This window comes from Hesperophylax consimilis, chromosome 17 (genome assembly GCF_061612785.1).
Source record: "Hesperophylax consimilis isolate HC1 chromosome 17, BYU_Hcon_1.0, whole genome shotgun sequence".
Lineage (NCBI taxonomy): Eukaryota > Metazoa > Arthropoda > Insecta > Trichoptera > Limnephilidae > Hesperophylax > Hesperophylax consimilis.
Genome location: NC_142852.1, coordinates 19,678,239 through 19,705,691, shown reverse-complemented (window position 1 = coordinate 19,705,691; position 27,453 = coordinate 19,678,239).

Genomic DNA, 27,453 nt, shown 5'->3' with positions numbered 1-27,453 from the left:
TTCTCACGTTGCCCGTCATCTTGCCCTTCTCGACACTGAGGCGCAGCATTACTGCGTCGAGTGCAACAAACATTATAAGAGCCAAGCCATACTGCTCAAACACCTCAAATACTCCAAGAAGCATGCTGACCAAGCCACACAGAAGTAAGTACTACATCATTATCATTTCTGAGATTTCTTTAATCATAGAATGCATGGCTTATGTAAGCGTAATGCGTAAGTTTAAGAAAGGGATGCTTAGATGGTTTAGGCATGTAAAGCGAATCAACAAAGAAAGGGGAAAGAGGAAAAAAACTGGGATCCGGAAGCAGAGAACGGAAACAACATAATCAGTTAGACGAGAAGAAAACAAAAATAAAGAAACACATTAGAATTAAAAAAATGGACCAATATAAACCTCCCTGTACTTCAAAAGGTCAAACTTCTCTGTCATTCATGTACCTTAATGTAAGAAGTTTAAAAGGTAAAATTGAAGATATAGAATGTCTACTTAAATCCACAAATTCCAGTTTCAATATTATTCTAATGAGTGAGACATGGCTGAAAGAAGGGGAAGTAAAGTACGTAAATCTAGAAGGTTACCGGCATGAAGCATCCTGCCGCCCACAAGGAGCTGGAGGTGGAGTGTCAATATTTATCAAAGATACCATGGACTTTAATGTAATCAACAACGTGTACGACTCCGACAACAACTTCCTGTGGATACATATAAACAAACTTAATTTAAACATAGGCGTAGTGTATAAAAAGCCTAGTACTAATTATCAAGACTTTTTGGATAAACTTAGCCCCCAACTTGAAGCACACAAAAGATGTATTATTTTTGGAGATTTTAATATAAATCTACTTGACTCAACAAATACTCAAACACGTTAGTACACAGACACAATTAGATTAAATAATTATAGCATCCTGAACAAAATAAACAACAAACACGCGACACGCATTACAGATAATACTAACACAATCATAGATCATGTACTTTCCGACATCACACTTTCGTACTCACTAACAAACTGCGATAATGCAATATCCGATCATAATATACTACTCCTGGACTTTTTCATCATAATATTATTTTTTTTTTGCTTTTTTATTTAGGAAAAAACACAGCAAAAACACCAATATACGATAGAACCAAATGAGTCTACTGTAAATATTGCACACAAAGGACCAAACTTGGAAAATTTAGACCACGAGGATATTCTTATTGGTTCATCAGCCACTACTGTCGAAAAGGTACTTTTATACTTATTGACTTCAAATATCTCGCATTTACTATTCGTCACCTCATTTGGATAGGGTTCTAACTTCACTTAACTTTTTCTGAGATATGAGGTGTCAAAGTTTGAAAAGACGATTTCTCATAGCCTATTTACCTATATTACTGATATATCGGAACACTTGTTACATGCACCTGCTTTAGCACTCGTGAAGTATATTGTCGAAAGGCGAGAATTTTTATGATCTCTATGACGCGTGTTCCCAACATCGTGATAATAGGTTTGTATTTTACTAAAATTTTATTTTATGTTCAGGACCAAAAAGACCGTATTTTTTTGGGGAAATTACCTGTGACCAATGACCAAGGATGGAGCTGTGAAGAATCAGAGCAAGAGCTTGTTATTGAAAAGGCGATAGAAGAAAGCGATGATATTTGCATAGGAGGGCGGAGAGTAGTACAATTTGATTATTTTTTTAAACAACTCCAATGTATTAGTGAACATGATTCCCTTTTTAACTGCAATTTTAAGCATTTACGATTTACTTCAGAAAATAGAAATGGTTTGAACTCTATTTTTGATTTAAAATGTGTGTTATGTGGTAAACATTTTAAACTTAAAACGTCCGAAAGCATACAAGAAGGCATTGGCATCAACGAATCTTTTGTGTCGGGAATAATGAGCATAGGATCGGGTTATTCGGGCATGGAAGAACTATGTGCTACCCTTGAAGTTCCGTCCTTATCTATTGCTGGATATGGAAAATGCCATAAGAAGGTTTGTGAATGGTGGGAGAAAACCAAATTTACCAGTATGGCTGCGGCAGCCGATGAAGAAAAAAAACTGGCTATTCAAAGCGGCGATGTTGATGAAAACGGGACGCCAATGATCACTGTAGTAGCTGATGCATGTTGGTCTAAACGATCTTATAAAACCAACTACTCCGCCCTCTCAGGAGCTGCTACGATAATCGGTTACCGCACAAAAAAAATTATTTACATGGCAGTTAAAAATAAGTACTGTACGAACTGCGCAAGAGCTATAAATTTGAAAATTCCTGTGCCCGAGCACACATGCGTCAAAAATTATGTTGGTTCTTCAAGCGGAATGGAAGCTGAAGCAATTTTAGACGGATTTCAACAATTGATAAGTATACACGGTCTTATATATTCAACCCTCATTGCCGATGGAGACTCCAGCACTTACGCCAGAATTAGAAGTAGTCACCCATATCCCAATATTACAGTACAGAAAATAGAATGCTCTAACCACTTAATTCGAAACTACAGCAATCAAATTGAAAAAATTACGAAAGATACCGGCTTTCCTTTGGAATTTAGAAAAATTGTTTCAACTAACAAACTTCGTCTTAGGAAGGCGATAGTTGGAGCTGCAAATTACAGGATGCAATCAAATAGTACATTAGACCAAAAATTATCGATTTAAGGAAAGATTTATTAAATGGACCCAAGCATGTAAATTTTTAGATTCTCACGGCCAAAAGCATTTTTGTTGTTTGTTTTTGGGGTGTTATGCCGTGTTGCGCTAACTCCTTCTTTAGCCGACGTTTCGGACAGCGTTGCAGTGTCCATCATCAGGGCAGATCCGGTAGATCCGAAGATGTGTAAATTTTGGTAGTCGAGTTTGTGGCCTGGGCCTGGCCCGTCCAAGTGCGAAATGCCAACGAAAGTGGCGACATCTTGTGGCGAATTCTGAAAGCACAGTATTTATGTTAGCCTGGGGCCCGTCCAAGTGCGAAATGCCAACGGAAGTGGCGACATCTTGTGGCGAATTCTAGAATTAGAAAACTGATTGACAGCGGTTAAAGTAGATGTACCCAGTATCAAGGTATAAATACAATGGTTTTATATTGTATTATTATATGGTATTGGAGTATACTTAGACATATTCGGCTAAAGAAAGAGTTAGCGCAACACGGCATAACACCCCAAAAACAAACAACAAAAAAGGACCCAAACATGTTATCGGTGAACATAAAGATTGTTTATTGTACTTCTGCAAATTTAAAATTGATCCAAATAAAACATTAGACCACAATCACGTTCCAAAGTTACAAAACAGTATTATATTTTTAGTTAACAGTATTGTATTTTATTTTTTAGTTTGTAATTAAATTTCTTATTTTCTTAATTATATTGTGTTTTCAAATTTATCATCTAGTTTTAAAACTATTAAATTTGTTAATTTTTAGCTTCATCAACTAATGAATTTTTACAACCTATAAACCATAATGACTCTCAACACTCCCCAACTCAAACACGAGAAATAATTTCTCAATTGAGTTGGGCAGTTTTCGTTAAAAAAATCTATTTTTTTCGCAATCAGCCTCGAAATATCTACATTTATAAATTATTGTAATGTGTTTGTATATTCAATAAAAAAAAATAAAAAAAATTAAAAAAAAATTATGGAAGCTAATTCTCGTCTTGTCAACAATGTCCGGAGTCTAGTACATTGTTTATACAGTAATATTGTTGAGAGTTTCAATGGAGTTATTGCAAAATTTATTGGTGGAAAACGAATTAATTATTCTTTAAAACAGTCATATATGGGTCGTTGTGCAGCTGCAGTAGTTTCTTTCAATTCCAAGCGACCGTATTATTCTTTACATAAGCAGATTTTCAACAGGAGCCCTAGTAATTTTTTGAAACGATTAGAATTGAAAAGAAAAAAAAGAAGAATGGCTTCTAAAACAATAAAAGATCTTTACGAAAAAAACAAGGGAGACATTTACTTACAAAATCAGGAGCACCTGATATCCATTATGGCGAATTGTGCGAAAAAATGGATATGGAACATGATGCATATGAATGTGCTAAGGCAGAATTCTTAAAGCTACTCGACATTTCAAAAAGTGAAAAGAAGGCAGTTGAAAGACGAACTGTCTTGCAGTCTGATAGCGGGGAGTGGCTGCAACGCAAAAGAAACATGTTAACAGCTTCTTTATTTGGTAATATCTGTAAACGAAGTCAAACCATCAGTTGTGCTAATTTAGTTTAAACAATATTATACGGCCGCTCTCTAGATAATATAAAATCTGTGCAATATGGTAGAGACCATGAGCAAGTTGCAAAAAGGCAACTTTGCATTCAAGAAAATATTGTGGTCGATGACTGTGGCTTATTTATTGATGAAATTTTCCCATTCTTAGGAGCCACTCCAGATGGTTTGGTAAATGATAGTACAATATTAGAAATTAAATGTCCGATTTCTGCTAGTGGGATGCTATTTGAAGAAGCAATAGCAATAAAAAAAATACGTTCTGGAAGGAAGATAAAAACAAATTTTTTTTTTTACAAATACAAATCACAACTGGTATTATCAAGTACAGGGTCAACTTCAAATTTCCAATAAGTCTGTATGTATTTTTGCCGTCTGGTTGGGTGAAGCAATTCCATTAAAGATAGAAACAATAAAACTAGATGACAAATTTTGGGGAGAAAAGATGGAAAGCAGATTAAGTACTTTCTTTATGGATTGTTTATAACCAGAAATCATAGATCCTAGATTTAAAAGATCAATGCCCATTCGTGACCCACAGTATAGCTGTACCCGAGAAGCATACGGATGCAAGTCCAAAATTTGAAGAAATGAGTTTTTGATGAAGACATGAAGTAAATTATCATGTTCATTAGTGGCAGAAAGATGCAAGCCCTATCATGAATATTTATGGTATTTTCAAAAATATTATAAGGATGCAAGAACCATTAGCACATTCACACCGTAGAAGCATAAAGATGTACATTGGACTTGCATCTTTCTGCCTCTAACATTACTACGCTTTCCATGGAAGTAAACATTCGAATGTAGACTCAAGTCCATTTTGCGTCCTTCTGCCTCTAATTTCTATGTTTTCTGTGGAACTAAACAGAACAATCCCAGTGCTCTCATCATTATTTATTGCATTCCTGCAATAAATAATGATGAAAAAGAGTATTTCCGTGTATGAATGTATGACGAGGCTCAAGAAACAGAATTCTTCTTAAAAGACTGATGGAAACATAGGTGGTGATATTATTATTGAAGACCTGACCATGTCACTTATTTATTTATTTACTTACATTTACCTTACCTCATCATTATATTACTGAATGGACTATATAGGGATGGAAAACAGGGGGCAAATGAAGTAGCTTCTTGCCTCTTAAAGTGGATATACAGCGATATGGGGAATAATGTTGAAGAAATAACCGTATGGTCTGACAACTGTGCAGGTCAAAATAGAAATACAACAATAGCCATATCCTACGTATGGCGGGTTTTATAAAAAATTAAAAACCTCAAAATCATTCATCTTAAATTTTTATAACCTGGAAGTAGACTCTGTCCATTCAGCGATTTAAAGGGCAACAAAAAACTACCCAATTCCAAATATTTTACCGCAAGACAAAAAAAATTAACGGGAACAATTCATCAGATATTGCAAAACTAATAATCAGTACATTGTACACTCAATGAACTTAGAAAATTTCAAATATTTAAATTCCCTTTAAAACTGGTTCACAATCACCTTTTGTTTATCGAAAGAAGAATATGAATGGTAAGGGTTTCCTAATATCAACGGTATTATGGCTACGAGCTGACGTAAATGTGTCGGGGATGCTACTGTATAAAAATGGTTTTCAGGAAACTGAATTTAAATATTATTATATTAGAAGAAAAAGGAGAGGTGTTTTGAGCAGTGACCGGATAAATCATCAAAATGATAATTCATGATAATTTCCCATTTTTTAAAAGTTATATAAAGTCATGAAAAGTGATGGTAAAGTGAAGAACAAAATCTCTATTAACTGGGTTAAGTGGGTTAGGTTAGGTTTAATTTATTTTTTTTCATCGTTTCTAATGACTTTATATCACTTTTTAAAGGTGTGTTGAATTGTCGATTTATCATGGAACCGTTTTGAGCACCCCGGAGGTATTGCCCCAGGTAAATACAATTCCAATCGCATTAAATACACCAAATTTTGGTGTCCTACAAAAGATGTTACTGTGGGTACCAGAGCCACTGCACTTTTTTTACACTTACTTTTTTTAATCTTTTTTTTCTCTATCAGATGACGAAGATATGGAAAATACCAATAATTTTTTTTTTTTATTTAATTTTTGAAAAAAATATTTTTTTCATAGATATAAACAAGATATAAAACAATAGAAATTAAAGAAGCCTTTCCTCACCATAAAGAGACAATGCTCTTGTGTTTGGTGAGGGAATTCTGGTTCAATTATGTACATGTTAGTATTAAGGTAAATAAATTATTAAGAAACAACACAAGATTTAAACAATATTACTTCTAGATGTATGTAGTGATCGAATTTTGGACTTATAATAGTTTAAGGTATTTTTTTATTTAAGGTGAAATTCCTGAATATATTCGATATTTTTTAAATTTAATGGAAGGTTATTAAAATAAATTATGCCTAGATAAAGATAGGTATTTTGAATGAGCTTAGTGTGAAATTTTGGGATTTTAATGGTTTTTTGGTATCTTGCTGATGTATTGAATTGCAAGTTATGAGTATTCGACTGTATTTCTTTGTAAATTTGAAGTATTGAATATTTTTGATATATTTTGTCTACTGTAGGTACTTTGAAAATTGAAAAAAGAATTTCAGTAGAAAATTTTGTCGGTTTTTTCAAAATTACTTTGATTACTGTAACGTATCGTTATTGTACGATATCTTCTTATGAGTAGAATACTGGGCCCTTTATCTCCAGTATTCTATGAGGAAAGGATCTGGTTTAAACACTGAATACACGTACCTAAGTGCCTACTTAGTACACGGAAGCTGGTTTATTTGTAATATAATACTATAACAATGCAAGTAAGATGTTGCCCAAAGGCCGTCTAGCTAATGAATCGTGCTCTCTCGGTGAACACGACAATATAACAGGTGACGGTAGGTCGCGTTCGGTTAAGTTCGGTAAAACCCGAACTTACCCGAACCTTTTAATAACTAAATACTACACTCTCCCTCCTTCAACTCTGAAGCTACTTAATCAAGCAAAAATATACATTGATTATACATATAAAAATCAAAACATAAGTACAAATCCCTAACAACCGCGGTGCCTGGGGGGGGGGTTCAATTTGCCCCGTTTCCTCTGGAAGATGTGGGTGTCTCGCGTCTTAGTCGAATTCTCGCAGACCATGGTCTCTGTTGCCGGGCCTGTGTCTACTCCGACACCACCTCCTCTCCCGCCAACCTGAAATCAGGAGAAAAACTAGTGAATCCACGCAATAAGGTCAAAGTCTCTAACTCATGAGGCTCATTCCTCAAAATTTCAGACGCGGGATGCTGTGCAATATTGCCATCTTCCTTCCAGCTCACTGACATTTCCCTCATTTGGTCAACATGTTTCTTCCATGTCACATCTGTGTTCTCTATCTTAATAATATAAACTTTCTTACCTAGCTTTCTAGAGACTCCTCCCTTAGCCCAAACTACTTTATTATCCTGACGATAATCTTTTGTTAAACACTTTTGTCCAACTTTAGAAACCCTGGTTTTAACCCCTTTTTAAAACTTTACCTGATCAGATTGAGCTTTAGAAATGTTAACGTTTGCTTGCTTGACTATTTCCGAAAGCTCTTCCCCATTTTCACTGGGATTAAACTGTCGAAAGTAGAACGTAGCCTTCTTCCTAATAACAGTACCGCTGGTTCAATACCTGTCCAGCAATGCAAAGAATTTCTATAGTCCATTAAAATTTAGTGGGAATTTACCGTTTACTAACAGTTTCTTGAGGAACATTTTCCAAGTTTTAACAGCATTTTCCGCCAATCCGTTTGACTGGGGGTGTTTCACAGGAGACGTCATAAGTTTAATATTGTTCTCCTTTAAGAAAACTCTAAATTCCTCACATGTAAAAACTGAGCCATTGTCAGACACAATTAACTCAGGGTTGTCAAAATTAGAAAAAAATTTCCTTATTCCAAAATCGTATGAGTTGAATCTGCCTTCTGTACCTCGATACAGTCCAACCACTTCGAGAATGAATCACACACCACGAGGAACATCTTCCCCGCTAAAGGCCCACAGTAATCTACGTGTACCGTACTCCAAGCTTTACCTGGATTTGGCCAAACCGTCAATTGACTTTTTGGTGGCGACTGCTTTGATAACTCACAATTACCAATCTTTGAACTACTTTAAGTGGGTTCAAAATTTTATTATATGTTCCTCCCCAACCAATAATACCATATTGTAATATAGATAGAACAATCGCATAGTAAACTCTTTTTAGGTTTTCTAGTATAAGAATATTTCTAAGTCTTATAAATATATACACACATTTCCTAATCCTTTTGACGAGTTCACAAATATGTGTTTTCCATTTAAAATGTTGATCTATATATACACAAAGATATTTGATTTTGGATGTTGGACTATGGATAGGACAAGTTTGATTGCAGTTAGTTCTGCCACATTTGCGTTGGTGTATTATAATGTTTAACTCTGGTTCTGATTTAAATTTATTGATTGAAAATGGGATAAATTTTGTTTTTTCTGTGTTTAAGGAGAGAAGATTTTTATCGAACCAATTTTTCAGTATATTAATATCAGCATTTGCCAAGTTATTAACAGTATTCTAATTCGTACCTTCGATTATTATGACAGTGTCATCAACATACGATATTATTTTCCCGTTTAGTTTTTGTATGAATATGTCATTAACCCTAGAAAGATAACCTACGCCTTAGAGGCGCACGCGACGGTAAGAAAACGCTGTCTCTTTCTAATGAGCTCGCGCATCTAGCTGTCCTTTTTCATTAGCTCAGTCGTCGGTGCACAGCGTCGCGGGACGGTCGTTTTTACGCGGTAAGTACCATATTTTTCAAGTTATGACCAGGTAATGCGCTCCAAAGGCGTATGGTTATCTTTTGCGTGACTTTTAGTAAAAGTATAAATTTGTTTATACTTACATTACATGTTTATTATAGGTATTCTATTGTTTGTCTTAGCATGGTTTTTTTAACCTTCATAATGACGAGCCGAAGAATTATATCTGATGATCAAATATTGAGATTTTTAACTGAAGAAGAAGAAGAGAACGAGCATGATGGACATCAGGAGAGTGGCAGTGAAACAGAAGATCATGTGAGTGAAGATGAAATGCAGAGTGACTATGAAGATGAGTTCATCGATGATGAGGTGCCAGAAGAATTGAATGATACACAAAATGAAGACATTATAACTCCACCAGTATCTTCAGAGCCTGGAAGTTTGGAAACATCACGTCGTGACCGCCGTATAATTGTTCCTGATCGCCGTGTGCTAAGGGGTAAAAACCAACATTGCTGGTCAACAATAAAAGGACAAAGTCGTGGTAGGATATCTGCCATAAATATAATTCGCACAAACAGAGGTCCAACGCGTATGTGTCGCAATGTGTATGACCCAGTATTATGTTTTACTTTGTTTGTTACCGACGAAATAGTGGGTGAGATCGTCCGTTGGACGAATATTGAGATCTCTGTAAAACGTCGAGAAAACATGACCAAAGCCACTTTCAAAGATACGTCTATGACAGAAGTCCGAGCTTTGTTTGGGATACTGTCCTTGAGTGCGGCGATGAAAGACAATCACTTGTCTACCGATGAGCTGTTCAATAGTAGTTTTTCAGGAACACGTTACGTGGCAGTGATGAGTAGAGATCGTTTCGATTTCTTGATTAGATGTCTGAGATTTGATGACAAATCTATACGGCCCTCCTTACGTCATGAAGATCCACTTGTTCCCATTAGAAAACTGTGGGAATTATTTATAACTCAGTGTAAACTGAATTATACACCGGGTGAGCACGTCACAATTGATGAGCAATTATTGGGGTTTCGAGGACGGTGCCCATTCCGCATGTACATCCCCAATAAACCCAGCAAATACGGGATGAAAATCCCTATGATGTGTGATAGCGGAACAAAGTACATGCTAAATGCAATGCCGTATATTGGAAGAGCCACAAACACTAATGGTTTGCCACAAGGTGAATATTATGTAAAGGAGTTGTCTCGGCCCTTGCATGGCACAAACCGGAATATTACGTGTGACAATTGGTTCACTTCGGTTCCTCTCGCGAAATCCCTTCTTCACGAGCCGTACAAACTAACCCTCGTTGGAACCATACGATCCAATAAACGGGAGATCCCCGAAGACTTGAAAAATACACGGTCTCGATCCGTAGGCACGTCAATGTTCTGCTATGATGGATGTTTGACCCTAGTCTCGTACAAGCCGAAGCCCTCTAAGATGGTTTACCTGATATCATCGTGTGATGAAGAAGGTGTCATCAACGCCACAACCGGTAAGCCTGATATTATAATGTATTATAATCAGACTAAAGGCGGGGTGGACACGTTAGATCAAATGTGTTCCTCAATGTCATGTTCAAGAAAAACCAATAGGTGGCCAATGGCTATGCTTTATGGCATACTGAACATGGCATTCGTCAATTCTTATGTCATATACTGTCACAACGTTCTAGCGAAACATGAAAAGCCTCTAAATAGAAGGGAATATATGAAAAAGTTAAGCACTCAGTTATCTGAACCGTGGATGACGGAAAGACTCGAAGCTCCTACTTTGCTCAAGCGTGTGCGAGAAAATATCACCAATATTCTTCAGAATCCAGATGTGCAGAGCTCTAGTGATAATGAAGAAGAACCTCCAGCCAAGAAAAGACGGTATTGCAGCTTTTGCTTAAGTAAAAAAAAAAAGAATGTCAATGATGACTTGCGCCAAATGCAAAAAAACAGTTTGCGGCGAACGAAAAAGATGTTTGCTTTGAATGCCTCTAAACCAAATTTTTAGCAAAATAATTATAGTTTTGACTGATTATTTTATAGTTTATTAGTAAATTAAAATAATTTAATTAGTTTTATATAAAAAAAAATATAAATTTGTGATAATATTTTCCTGTAAACAGAATACGGTTAATTTTATTGTTTTTTTCTAGAGGTTTTTTTTAATTTAAGTTTAATGTTTAAAATAAATAAATAATTTCAGTAAAAATGTTTTTTATTATTAGTTCATTAACCACACATTAAAATAATTCCGCTAAAGAAATACATTACCTAGGTATTTAATTTAAAAAAATGATAAATATATTATGCGCCTCTGCAGCGTATGGTTATCTTTTATGTACTACAAAATATGGTTATCTTTCTAGGGTTAACATAGATGATAAACAGTAACGGACCCAGGACTGTACCTTGCGGTATGCCGAATTGACTCGTTTTTGGCAAACTAAACACATTGTTAATTTTTACGACTTGAGGTCGTTTGTAAAGGTAACTTTTTACCTATTCTAGAGCTGTACCATTTAATCCAATGTTTCTTACTTTACTTATAATTTTGTCATGTGATATGCTATCAAAGGCTTTTTTGAGATCTATGAAAATTCCAAGGCATTTTAATGATTTATCTAAAGAATTATATACTTGGCTAATCAATTTTGCAATTGCATCCTGTGTGCTTCTCCCTTCCATAAAACCGAACTTGTTTTCATTAATTATACCATTGCATTTTATAAATTGGCTCATTCTTTTTTAACTATTTTTTCAAAAATTTTTGCTATATTTGAGATGACTGATATGGGTCGGTAATTGTTTACTTCTTCTGGATTACCTGATTTAAATATTGGAGTAACGGTTCAGTTTGTTTGTAAACTGATGGGAATACTCCGCTTTGAAAACTTGTATTTATTATATGCATTAATGGTTTGGAAATTAGTTTTTTTAAATATCAACTGTAATTGCATCAAAGCCCGGAGCAGAACCTCCTTTCATATCAGTTATAATAGAAACTATTTCGTCCTCTGTGGTGATTTCAAACGTTGCCATTTTTTTATCAGCATCAATATTACAGTCTGGAGATGTTATATTTTGGTCAATATGTATAAGATTGGCTAGATTTTTCCCTACGTTTGCAAAATAGGTGTTAAATATATTTGCAGCTTTTGATGGGTTTTCTTTACAACATGTTTTCGAGTTATCATGATTTATAGCACTGATTTCATTATTCCTGTATTTTTTTTGTCAATTATTTCATTTATCACCGTCCATACTCTTTTACTATCATTTTCAGCCTGATCCAACTTATGTGTATAATAACATTCTTTTGTATGTTTTATAATATAAGAAAGTTTGTTTTTATATGCTTTAAAATGATTGAGTAAATATTTATTATTTGGTTGTTGAGTAGTTAATTTGTATAGAGCTTGCTTATGTCGTACAGATACTACCCATTACCTCCATGACGATGTCTATAGGCATCAAAAAAATAGATGAAAAGTATTATTTTTTTTCACTGTGAATAAAGCTAAATCCCACAAAGTTGTTTTGCAGCATTTACAGATTGGTATGTTAGCTTTCAATAATTAACATAATTTAATAAATTTTATTAATTATTCTATTATTAATAATTTTTTTACTAAAGCCCTGAAAATAGACCCATTTTGAAAAAAAAAAAATTTAAAACGGAAAAAAATAAAACATGTGTGAATCACATATTGTTATCAAAAGATGAAATAGTCGACAACACTGTTTCAACATAGTATTATATGCATAAGATGACTGCTGGATGTCACTGAAATCAGGTGATGCCTGTGGGCAAACTTTGGAGGTTAGCTGTGACAGTGTTTTCATATGTTTTTGGTTAGCTTGCCTTCAAATAATACGGTTTTGTTGTGTTTTTATGGGTGATTTTTATTAAAAATCATAGTTAGTCTACAGTTTTCGGATATTTTTAAACAGATAATGTTGATGAACAGACGGACGAAGAGCTGATTGACGATGATTTGATGGCATATCACGACTTGACTGGAATCAGCCTTCGACATCCTCTGGTGCGAGTCGTAATACCTTGCGAATATCTATTTCAAATGCACCACCAGCCAAAAATCAAAACAACAGTAAACTGTTGCGTTCCTGAACCGCTGAATGTGGTGCATAAAGATATGTACGAAAAGCTGAAGTCTTATAATGCTTTCCAAGTGTTTTCATTATTCTTTGATGACGAAGTGATTCATTTTATTCTTGAGAGTATGATCAAATACGCTCGATTTAAAACCAATACCGAATTCCAGTAAGATATATACGAATTGAAACGTTTTCGTGGTTTCTGTGTTGACCGGCTACAACACATTGCCATCTACCACAGATTATTATTCGTCTGACCCAACCTTGGGTGTAAGCCTCATCAAAAAAGGAACCAACGTCCACATTTCGAGCTTATAAAGCGCTAGATACATTTTTGCGATAACAACAATCTAGATATAACCGGCAGAATGGCTAAGGTATAGTAGCCATAAGATAAACTTTTTATTTAGTATTCTTCGACTAACGTTCCATCTTTATTTGTAGGTTCGTCCATTGTTTAACATGCTAAACGTGAAATATCTTCAATTTGGTGTTTATGTACACAAACTTTCCATCGACGAGCAAATGGTGCCATATTTCGGTCGGCATTATTGCAAGATGTACATTAAGAATAAGCCAATCAAAGTTGGCTACGAGATTTGGTGTCTTGCTTCCTCCGAAGGCTACCTGTTTCGAAGCAATAATGCCATATTAGATATTAGATTAGAGTATCTGATACATATATGACCCCGTATTAGGTCAGAGATTATCCGTCGTACTGTCTATGATGGAAAATATAGAGTTCCCCGCACACCATGAGCTATTTATGGACAATTTCTTCACATCTCACCATTTGATATGTATCCTGAAGGATAAAAGAATGTGCGCTACTGGCATATGTTAGCCAGTTCGCTTCGCTAACCTTGAAGCTTCAGGCAAGTTGAAGACAGGAAAGTAATTGCCTAAAGGTTACATTTTCTTCTATATTTCCCTTGCGCATAGCGAACATTTACCTAGCAGGTGAATTTGATGCGGTGTTAGACGTAGAAAGCCAAATCCTCGTATGCCGTTGGTTAGGACAACCGTGAAGTAACAGTGGCCACGAACTAAGATCGAATGGAGCCAGTAAGTCAAGTGCAGAGTTGGCAGAAATTGAAGAAAGACAAAAAAGGGAAAGTTTTTATGGAAGCATGCCAAAAAATTCGGTTACCCAGCGTGCCAATACGAAATTATAATTTGGGAATGGGTGGGGTAGACCTTCATGATAATGGTATACAAAATTATATGGTCAACATTCGGTCAAAGAAGTGGTACTGGCCTTTATTTGCATCTTGCCTGAGCAGCAATCTTTTAAATGGATGGAAGTTGCTATGCTTCTTTAGGAAGTAAGAGGATGATATGTGAAACTAGATGAATAGGCGACAGAGAAAACCTTCCCAGAAGGCATTCCGTGTGGAAGTTACATGTACTCTTTTATGGTCTTTTCTAAATCAGGTCAATACCGGATTCGGAGATTCTCGTTTGAAGGAAGAAGGCCATGACGCAGAAGATGGGAATCGTGTGCGTCGAATGCAAGAATTTCATTTGACATATCGTGGCGAATCTCGAATTCGTTGTGCTCTATGTAAAAAAATCCAACAGTCTATCGGTGACGGGCCTGCGACCGCGCCCTTCATTTATCGTATCACTTAGAGAATAATTTGCTTAGATTTGGTTACTTTACCTCATTTTAAAATGTTTTTTTATAATATTGAATTTTTTGTTATTTTGCGTATTTTCCATTAATATACTTTTTTTCATTGAATAAAAAACAAAGGCAATAATTAATTTCATATCATCAATATAATTCAAACAGTTGACTGCATTTTACCCATAGCTGACATAAATTTTGTTAAGGTGGGTTACCTCCAAGAGTTGCGTTTAGGCATCAATTTTCTAGACACTCTGGCGAGAGGGCGGGCTGGTGGAAAATTCTAAAACTGATTTTGGGCTCTTCTTTAAGCCTATACTATCGGATTATAATGATGATTCAAGTTTATAAAAATAAAAATAAAATCATGGAGGTAATGGGTTTTAAGCCGAGAGTAATCCATGGTTTTATAGGTTTAAATTTACATAGTTTGGATTTGGGTATTAAATTATTTGATGAGTCATTTATGTATTTGGGAATTTTTTTTTCAAACATTTTACAACAAACATTGACATCATTAAATTGAAATAATTCTATCCAATTTTCCGATTCTAATTTATTTTTTAATGTATCCATATCGAGTACCTTTTTTGAGGTATTATTTTGTTTAAATGATGGCAATATAGGATTGCTAAATTTATGGATAAACATAAATGAGTAATGATCAGTAATATTAATATGAATGACAGCTGATTTTATATTGTGGATATCAGGAATATTTGTAAAAATATGATCTAAACATGAAGGTCGTTGACCTGGAACGTTCCTAGTATATGAATTTACGCACGATAAATAGTTGAGTTATGCTAACATGTTGAGGTATTTATCTTTATCCATGCTAGAGTAGTATCTAAATTGATATCCCCAACAATAACATTATTTTTGTTTCTAAAATTGAATAAAATATTTTTTAATTCTTATATAAATTGTGATATTATCGACATATGCGTACGATTGATAGCAATAATGTTAAAATGTTTATTTATGTCCTTAAATTCAATATTCAAAATGTTAACATTTCTAACACTGTAATCTAATCTAATCTCTTTAATATTGAGTACATTGTACTGGTTGGATATGAATATTCCGACACCAGAGTTTATGTTTAATTTTTTTATAGTTGTATAATATGAATACCCCGGAAAAGTATAATTCAAATCTCCGGCTGAATGCGTTTCTGTTAACACTATGCATCCCGGAAAATAATTTAAATCTTTTAATGATATTATTAATTCATCTATATTTTTTTCTATGCTTCTAATGTTTACATGAAATAGGCTAAATCCTTTTTCAGGGCAGGATAAATTGAAATCTTTAATGGATTGACATAATTTTTCTTCTTAATACATGAAAAGGGTTTTTTCCTGTGTGAGTCAGCATGTGGTGCTTTAAATTGCTCTTTTGAGAACATGAATAATTGCACCCAGAACATGAAAAAGGTTTTTCTCCAGTGTTAGTCAGCACGTGGCTCTTTAAATTGCACTTTTGAGAACATGAATATTTGCACTGAGAGGTATAAGAAAAATGTTTTTTTTCACTGTGAGTCAGCATGTGGCTCTTTAAAGTGCCGTTTCGAGAAAATGAATAATTGCACTCAGGACATGTAAAGGTTTTTTCCTGTGTGAGTCAGCATGTGGCTCTTTAAATTGCACTTTTGAGAAAATGAATAATTGCACTAAGAACATGAAAAAGGTTTTTCTCCAATGTGAATCAGCATGTGGGTAGTCAAACGGCTTTTTGACTACATAAATAGTTACACTCAGAACATGAAAAAGGTTTTTCTAAAGTGTGAATCAGCATGTGGCTTATCAGTTGACCCCTTCGATTACATACATAGTGGCGCAGGTGACATGAAAAAGGTTTTTCTCCACTGTGAGTCAGCATGTGGCTCGTTAGGTCGCTCTTTTGATAACATGCATAGGTGCACACGGAACATGAAAAAGGTTTTTCTTTACTGTGAATCCGCATGGGTCCGTTTAGTTCGCTTTTTGATAACATGCATAGTTGCACTCCAAACATGAAAAAGGTTTTTATCCACTGTGAATCAGCATGTGCCTCTTCAGCTGACCCTTTCGACAACACACATAGTTGCACACGGAACATGAAAAAGGTTTTTGTCCACTGTGAATCAGCATGTGCCTCTTCAGCTGACCCTTTCGACAACACGCATAGTTGCACACGGAACATGAAAAAGGTTTTTTTCCACTGTGAGTCAGCATGTGGCTCTTTAAATAACTCTTATGATTAAATGCATAGTTGCACACAGAACATGAAAAAGGTTTTTGTCCACTGTGAATCAGAATGTGCGTCTTCAGCTGACCCTTTTGACAACACGTATAGTTGCACATGGAACATGAAAAAGGTTTTTCTCCACTGTGAGTCAGCAAGTGTGTCTTCAGGTTACCCTGTTGATAACTTGCATAGTTGCACTCCGAACAAGAAAAAGGTTTTTCTCCACTGTGAGTCAGCATGTGGCTCGTTAGGTCGCCCTTTCGACAACACGCATAGTTGCATACGGAACATGAAAAAGGTTTTTTTCCACAGTGAGTCAGCATGTGGCTCTTTAAATAACTCTTATGTTTACATGCATAGTTGCACACAGTACATGAAAAAGGTTTTTCTCCACTGTGAATCAGCATGTGCCTCTTCAGCTGACCCTTTCGACAACACACATAGTTGCACACGGAACATGAAAAAGGTTTTTGTCCACTGTGAATCAGCATGTGCTTCTTCAGCTGACCCTTTTGACAACACGTATAGTTGCACATAGAACATGAAAAAGGTTTTTCTCCACTGTGAGTCAGCAAGTGTGTCTTCAGGTTACCCTGTTGATTACTTGCATAGTTGCACTCCGAACATGAAAAAGGTTTTTCTCCACTGTGAATCTGCATGTGCCCCTTCAGCTGACCCTTTCGACAACACGAATAGTTGCACACGGAACATGAAAACTGTTTTTTTCCACTGTGAGTCAGCATGTGGCTCTTTAAATGACCCTTATGATTACATGCATAGTTGCACAAGGAACATGAAAAAGGTTTTTTTCCACCGTGGGTTAGTATATGCCTCTTTAACTTTCTTTCTTGAGCATTTGAATAGTTGCACTTGGAACAAGAAAAAGTTTTTTCTCTTACATGGTTGCGTACGTTTATTGCAAAATTTGACTTAGGACAGGAGGAGTAGTTGTGATGGGGAGGAGTGAATCCGTTTTCCACAAAATGCGTCTGAAGATCTGTCGACAAATTTGAAAAATAACATGGGTGAAAAAGACTCAGTTAAACTTATTTCCTAAACTTAGAGTTAATAGGCGAAGTAAGTTCGTAGAAAGGTTAAAAAAAATAGGAGAGTTCAAGTTTACAGTGAAAAATTGGTTTTACCTGCTTCCTCGGTAATTCTTCCAAAGCTTTGTAAGCATTCCTCTTTTACATCCGGCAGGTCTATGTCAATTTTCATATAAGTAAGCGCCACTTCACCTTCTTGTCGGGATCCAAGATCCGCGTTTATGGTGTCTGTCTTTACATTAATGTTTTCTGGAATAAAAAAGGACAGTTAATAGAATGAATCTTTGCATGGCCAGCCCCGAACCAAACGGCGCCAGGCGCGAGTTTAATTTTGGCTGCCATAACAGTCTAAATTAGTACACGCCGAGGCAGGATATCACTGTAATCATTAAAATGATGATTTGTGTTATTTGTTGAGCGGTATTTATCAAAAATAATATCAAGGGCGATGTGTTAGGTTAAGTATTCGACGCCCGGAGTGAACTGCACCAATTGCGCCCGCATAGGGCCAGCCCTGTATCTTCGTCAAATTGATATTAACGACAATTTTTTAATTGAAAAACAATAATTTATTCTTTTACGAATAAATATCATTGATCAACAAGGTCTATGTAAGATAAAAAATGACCTCAGATGTCCGCTTCACGGACCGATTCTTCAAGAAGGAAAAACATTTCTCTAGAGCACCTGTAGTAGAGAGTTTGGTTGTTTTCAGTCAATGGGATATTATTTTTCCAATCAATATTTATGTTTTTTTAACGTAAAATACGTGTAATTCACATCATATCTCAAATAAAATTAGGTGAAAATCGAGGAACCGACAACTTGTTATGAATAATATAATAAAGTTTAATGAGTGCTGTATTTTGGTATTTTCCGGCAAGGACGCATATTAAGGTAAATACCCAATACACCTCATGTTTTAAAAAAGAGGATGTTGTGCACAAGTGATTCCGAACATCTGAATTTAAAGTTCTATATTTTACACGTATGCAATGCAACAAAGTGGCTGTCTGAGAACTCTCCGCATATTGTGAGCATTCCTTCGTTACAGCTGGGTGGTCGAAATCTAAATCAGAAAATGCAATTTCACCTCCATCTTTTTCCTGGAGCCCTGGTTCCGTCTTGATGGATGTAGTATCTGACTTCAGTAGATCCATGGTCTGCTTTGGTAGAGTTTGGTTATTGGTTTAACCCCAAAAAATATATCTGAAACAGAACATTGTTAAAATAAAATAAAATGATAAAATTTACAAGTTAAATTAAAACAGGATACATGATTTTTAGTTTAACTCGTTAAATCATTCCTCCTTACGTACCCTTAAAAATTGAATATAACAACCTGCAAATCCAGATACGGGAGAAATATCTTAGGCTGTGCATTGATAAACACCTAACTTTTAAACAGCATATTCAAGATATTGATAATAAAATCAACCCTTTAATTAGCGTATTTAACCGGATATTATATCTGTTACCAAATAAAATAAAATAAAATGTATATATTATAGCCTCGTACATTCACATTTAAACTACTTGATTGAAATCTGCATATTTATTTATTTTTTCGTGTTCTCCATAAAACGGTTATTCACCAATATATCATGGAGAAGATTACAAAGTAAAATGTTTACAGAGGCAGTTTTACTATTTTGTGACATGTGTTAAAAGATAGTTACTGAATTGTCTTTAGGTGACATTGAAAATGTCGATGGCTAATGCAGAATCGTTAAGCAGTTGAGTCGCTCTGTTTATTGGCGCGTTCTGATAGGCAGAAGTCCTCGCTTTCGGAGCATATAAGAGTGCATGGGATCTCCCTCGAGTATAATTGTTAGGGACATAAAAGTTAACCTCTTTCAGCATAGGCGGATTGTGTATTGTACCAGAGATTAACTTAAAAAAGTGTTTGCCTAAAAATATTTTTTTCTTCTGATGTATTGAAATCGAGCATTCCTGTTAAGAACAAGGATGAATAAAGGAATGGATAGTACCTATGTATATTCCCTCATATACAGGTAACGCATAAACCCTTTTTGTACTTTTTCTATTTCTAAAATATGGTTTTGTTCAGAAGGGGCCCAAATAATGGAGCTGTGTTCCAGGATGCTGCGGACAAGTGCTTCATATGTTCTCCGTATTGCAATTCCATTAGTAAATGATCTCGCATTACAAAGAACAAATCCAAGCATTTTGTTGGCGAGGGAGACAATGTCACATATTTGGGATTTGAAAGAGAGATTTGCTTCGAAGATCACCCCAAGGTCACGAATTTCGTTTTTGCGTTTTAATAAATTTTTATTTATGTGATATGGGAATATATATGTATCTTTGGATCTTGTAAATGTAACTTTACTGCATTTCTGGATGCTGAATGGTAATTTATTTAATTCCGACCATTTGATAAGAGAATCAAGATCATTCTGCAGAAGAATGTAATCGATACAACTTTTGATAGCTCTGAAAAGTTTGATATCGTCAGCAAAGAGGAGATATTTTGAGCGGTTAATGGTCTTGCCTATATCATTAATGAATAAAAGAAAGAAGAGGGGTCCTAGATTCGATTTCTGGGGAATCCCGGAGTTAGTTTTGTATTCGTGAGAGAACTAGTGTCCGTAACTGACATACTGACGACAATTGTTGCTAGCTACGAAAGAGAGAAAATCCTGAGAGAATCCGATTTCACTCAATTTTATTTGTAAAATATCATGGTCAAATTAATCAAATGCTTTTTCGAAGTCTGTATAAATCACATCGACATGTAAAAAAATTTCAAACCATTTATTTATATAGGTGGTGAGATTCATAAGGTGTGTTGATGGTGATAAAGCGGGGCGAAATCCGTGCTGATTCTCGGTGAGTGTATGTTTTGTTTGATTATATATTTGTGAGTAAATTATGGTTTATAAAAGTTTTGCCGGTGCTGATAAGACAGCTACAGGTCTGTAATTATCGATTGCCGATTGTTTGCCTTCTTTGTGTATAGGCGTGACTTTTGTTAGTTTCCACATTTCAGGGAAGGTATTATTACGAAGTGAAAGGTTAAAAATGTGCTTTAGAGGTGGAATTCAATGTTTTGAGTATCTTTTGAGTATGATGGGTGGTATAAAATCTGGACCGACAGAGTATTTAGGTATAAGCTTGTGAAAAGCATAAACAATATCATCATCGTTAATTTCGTAAATTTGAACAGGTAAAGCATTGTGTGACGAAGAAGCTATAGAGGAAATGTCAAGTTTGGGAATATTGTCGCTGAATACTGATTGAAAATAATCTGCGAAACCTTCTGCGATTTCAGAATATTCATTGTGTTGATTTTATTAAAGGTCATGTGATTAAGTTTGTCACAGACGCGGCGTTTATCGTTCGTGTAAGACCAAAATCAAGTGGGGTCTGTTATAATACTATTCTCTGCTTCACGTGTAAAGTCAGTGTAGGCCTTACCAATTAACTGCTTGATTAATTTTCGTGATTGTTTTTTAAAGTTTGTTAAGGCATGTTCGGATTTAGTTTTTTTCCAAAGATGGTGCATTTTATTTTTCTCTCGTATGTGATGAATGGTCTCTCCAGTTAACCATTTTGGATACTGTTCATCATTTCCGAGCATACGTGTGGATCTTTTCTTTAAGCATAAGTCAAAAATATTATTGAGTTGCTTATAAAACATTTCAGCAGCTAGGTTTACATCGAGGCAGTCATAATGATTCCAGTTATGTTGTTCTAAGGCATTTCTAAGTGTATGATCTGAGTTTTCGTTGAAAATCCAACCCATTTTTATGTCCGGGGGCAATATGTCTGATTTTTCTTGGGTTTTTGTTATGTACTCGAGTGTGAATGATAGTGAAGGGTGATTAAGGTCTTCTTTGACAAGTGGAGAATCATGGCGACGGACAACATCATTTTTGGAATGTATGTTGCTTAATACTAAGTCTAACATGCGTGCATTTATGTTATTAACAGTGTTTACTTGTATCAAATCTTAAAAAGAACAAAAATAATCATAAACATCACTCGGGTTCTTCCCTGACGAAAAGTTAAAATCACCGAAGATAATAATATTTTTAGATTGTAGTTTTGCACTTTCACTAATGATTTTCTCGTAAAATAATTTATATTGTTCCGATTTCGTATTAAGAGGAAAGTATACTACACATATATATATATATATGATAACATTTCTGTGTGATACTTTCACCCACAAGTCTTCACCTTGGGTTTCCATGTATTCCAGTCTTTCAGCGTGTGAGTGGCTGTCAGCTCGGAGGACCAGAAGTGTCCCTCCTCCGCGACTGCCTCTATCCTTCCTGTATACGTGGTATAGATTTCCGAATAGATCGGCGGAATACGTGCCCGAAGTTAGCCACGTTTCAGTAAGAGCAACCAGAAGTGGTTTATGACACATTACATTGGTCATAAAATCTAAAATTTTATTATTTAAACTTCTGACGTTTTGGTAGATTCCACTAATGTTGGTTTTCGTGCGTGTTGGTGTCGGCCATCTTGATTTTGGGTCGTGGCCTCCGAAATGACCATTCGTTGAAGGCCACGTTTTCAGGCCAGATCATGGGGTCCAGGAAAAAATGGAAACTATTTAACGGAATTCCTATTTTGAAAGAGGCATACCTCTCATGTCTCGTAACGAGTTTCTCTACCGTAAATTCTAGATCGGGCTTCTTCTTTTTTAGAAATGAGGTTATTTGATCAACCGTGTTTGCCCGGTGGAACATGAATGCATGTAAGTGCAGATTTTTTGGGATAGCCACCAATGAAACATATAGGAATGAACTACACGTAAAACAAAACAAAGTAATCAAAAAGCTATTTCACTTCAAACCTAGAACATCAACAGAAAAAATTATGCATGGAAACAAAACTATTAACATTAAGAAACTTTTTATGAATATTATAAATGTATCCTTATATGCAAAATAAATAATAAGCTGATACATCCAAATACAGAAATCATTAAAACGTACCAAGTACCTACACACACACTTTACACGGCAATACGATAAAATACATTTAAACACCATACATACTCATTACGGCAAGCAATCCAATGGTTTCGATAGGAGCAACATATATAATTGCCTCCCAGACGAAATTAAAAATGAAAAAAGTGAAGGTAAATTTAAAAAAAAAAATTCAGTTTTATGCTCAGTCAACAAAACAATGATCGTGAGTAAAATCGTAATGTAATATATTAATATGTTATGTATAAATTTTTTCTAGTTAAATAAGTGAAAATATAATTTTCTTTTATCTAGAATTTAAAAAACATTAAAAAAATAAAATGTGGTTTCGCTTGGAATATCCAGTCAAAATAACAAAGTCGTAGCCAAAACACATATTTTAAAACCTTGAAGATATGACAACGGTTAAGAGAAACGTTGTTTATCGTGGAAAAACTATATTTATACATTTACAATATTTACCGCCATTCCGCTTTTAACATAATATCTGTTAACAATATGTTTTTTGTTGGGTAATTGTAATAAATGCCTTCTAAATACTAATCTAATAATTGTAGACGTCAAATTGACAGTTTAAACATTCTACTGTGACAAAACGCCCAATGATTCCCTAACTAAACTGGAATAACGGCAGCTACCAAATAAATAGCGATGAATATTAGAATGAGTACTTACTTAACCAATAACCATCACAGGCGTGGGATACTATGTTTAACGGGAAGAAACGGCTCTCTGAGAAGAAAGCACTTGTTAGCACTTGTCAAAAATATTTATAGGTTATGCATAGACAAGAATGAAATCATAGACAATTATTATAATTTTCATGGCGACCAGATAACTCAAAGAAAAAAACATTTTCATCATGTGACTTTTGAATACATACATATTGTTAACATACATATTCATCATTTGATAATTAATCACGGTAATTAAAAAGAACGGTTATTATTAAGAACGATCTTAACTAAGAATAATGATTTTTAAGAACATTTCATATTCAGCACAATTTGCGAGTCATTTCACCCGAGTGGTACCAACTGCAAATATATGGTCGGAAAGCACGTTTAGCTATTATTTATTTCAAAATAAGAACAATTTTATCGATAGCCCATTCTTCTTGGGATGCTATGATATTAAACAAACTTGCAAAGAATTTGGATGTAAGTGACTGTTCTCTAAATGACTTAAAACAATTATTGAATAGTCACCTAGCTAAATGCTGACGTATGTAAAATTGTACTGTAATTGGAAAAAATATTCTTCTGTACAATACAAAAAATATGCCTAACAACACTAAACCAACTGTCACCTTATTTATGGTCACAGTCATTCCTCCGACTACGTCCGACTAAAGCAGTGTTTCCCACGGTGGGGCGTACGCCCCACCGTGGGAAAGCATAGCCCCTTATTGGTGGGGCACCACGCTTCAAAGATGAGACACGTAGGCATTCCACATATAAAGGGGAATACACATCGGTCATACAAAAAAATGCCTGAGATGTACAAAATTGAAATATACGCCAAATTGTACTTAAAATAAAATGAAACCCGTTACAATTCCAATAATTATCTTAAATCACAGAAACTGTGTAGGATGTAGCTGTAGTTGTTGTATTGCTAAATTGTTTTATACCTACATAATGTATAAGTAAAGTGAGGAAATCTATTATTGGTTTCTGAGTTAAGTAAATTGAACATGTATAAACCAACCAAGTAACTGTTAATTTTCCTAAAATAAAATATACAATTACGATTAGAACATGATATATGATATTATTTTGCTAAGCGTGTGAATTTGTAACATTAAGCTGAAAATTAGTGAACACGAATGATCGTTAAGAACATGAGAATGGATTTTGCCTAGTATGACTTTTGTGAACATGAATAGTTACACTAATAAAATGAGAAGGGTTTATCCTAAATATGAGTGATAATGTGGATCGTCAAATTTGACTTCCATAAACATGAATAATTACAGTAAGAAATGTTTTTTTTTTGTATGAGTGCTATTGTTTCTAATTAAACGTGACTTCTGTGAACATGAATTATCGCAGTAAGAACATGAAAACGGTTTATCCTTAGTGTGAATGTGAGTCACTTAGTATGTATTTTGTGAACATTAATAGTTACAGTAAGAACATGATAATGGTTTTGCCTTTGTATGAATTCGAATGTTTGCCATAAAGCTTGTCTTCTGCGAACATGGATAGTTACAAAGAAGTTATAAAGAAGAAACTTACACTAAGAATTTGCAAAGAAACTAACACAAAATATTCTAACACTACTTTTAATGCCAGAAAATTATTATTAACCTTTCCCCCAACTTATTTGGTGGAATGTGAATTTAGCGCCACAAACGATTTACTTATTAAACATTTAAACAACTAAATCGATTGGAAATAACTAATAGAGGGGACCTAAGACCGAAATTATCTAAGTTAGATCCGGACATAAAATTTATTTGTTACAAGCGTAACTGAATTTAATATTAGTTGTAATATATGTATTAGAAAAGGTTTTATTCAATTTCATTAGGGGTTCAAATGTTTATAAACATATTACATTATGATTTTAAAATTTACCTGCTGTTTCATAAAAAAAGATGCCGGTGGGGCATCTGACTTTTGAAAAGACTACGGTGGGGTATGGCATAAAGAAGGCTGGGAAACACTGCTTTATACAAATTCCATTCCAATATCAGTCACAAAAAAGAATGACCTGTTAAAACAATGTAAGACCAATATTATTCCACCAGCCTTACATAACTGGTATGAAAATACACCAAGTAAGTAGCATCAAAAATGTAGCTCCCGAGCCCAGCTTTTCTGATCCCAATCCTGAAGTGAGTAGAGTGTACCGTACCTACATGTCTACACGTATACGCATCCTTTAAAAGCCTTTTTACTTTTATAATATATTTTCGGTATTTTTAGTAAGTAATTTTTTATTTTCTTAATTAGGTGTTTATAGGCAACAATTCCAAATTTCATCAAAATCTGACCACGGGAAGTGATAGCGGCGAAATATGGGTTAATATAATTACACATACCGATGGAACATAATTTACTATAGAATAAAAATAAATTCTTAGTTGGTTCCTTACCGTGGAAAATAAACAACACAAAATGACCACAACAAATTATTTGTGTTGAAAACATATATTGTATCAATTTGATTAAATAAATCTAAAAATTGTTGAACCAATTTGATCAAATAAATAGTTGATACGTCTAGAATTCGTTTTAAAATCATAACTTTTCGGCTGGATTTGAGGTTTTACTCATTTAGTTCCACAAACTAATTGTACTGGCCCCATAGAATAACGATCACACTCGCCCTGTTTCTACTGGTTATACCCAGTAGATGTTGTGTGGAATGACTTTTGACGTTTGGCGTCAAAGTATGTACCTTCGACCAATTTCGGGAATAGCAACGACGACCAACGTACGTACTTTCGACGGCGATTACGAGCGCCCTCGATTCAGGAATAGAGCCCGCGTGTAACTATTTGCCTACTTTGGGACTATGTTTCATTACAATACAGTTTTTCCGAAAAGTGTATGTGTAATGTTGGACTAAATCAATTATTAAATGCGTATACGTCGATCCAGACGCGTAATTTTTGTATTGGAAACATAATATATATTAATTTTATTTTCTTGTGTCTAGTAAAGTTCATTTTACTCACGTAATTGTTGTTTGTTTTAAGACTTCTTGCATTTCTTAATTGCTTTATTCACAAAAATAATGTTTATTTTTATAAACTTTCCAACTTACTTATACATCCATTTTTTTTTCATTATAAATACAATGTGAATATTTATTTGGGAGGTGTGGGACTGCACTAATCTTAATACATCCGGGAATAAAAAATATTGGTCATAGTAGTTCCCGATATAGTTTTACGTGACAAAATTAAATTAAATAATTTATATCATTGATGTCGCTATTCCAAATTCCTGTAATATTAAAATATCTATTAAAAATGAGAAGAATTCGGCATTCTCAGACTAAAAAAATAAATAAATAACTTTTTTAAATATTCATAATGCGTGTGCGGAACCTACCCTCTCCGCTGAGTTCTTGTTCATGTGCAATGCATGCAAAGGGACATTTCACCTACACTGCGGCGGAGTTGCTGAGAGCTCATTTCGACGCCTTAGCAAGGAAAGGCGCGCTCAAATTAAGTGTAAAAAATGCTTAGCTGCCGTGCCTACCGCTAATCCCAATGTAGTGGTTAGTTCATCTTCGGACAGTGAGCTACTGACAAAACAAAACCTAATTCTTGATCAGAATACACAAATTCTCAACACAGTGGCAGTAATGAGTAAACAATATGAAGAAATCTTACTACGAGTACACGAATTTGAAGATACAAATAAAAAATTAGAAGAAAAAAACGCTGTTCTCGAA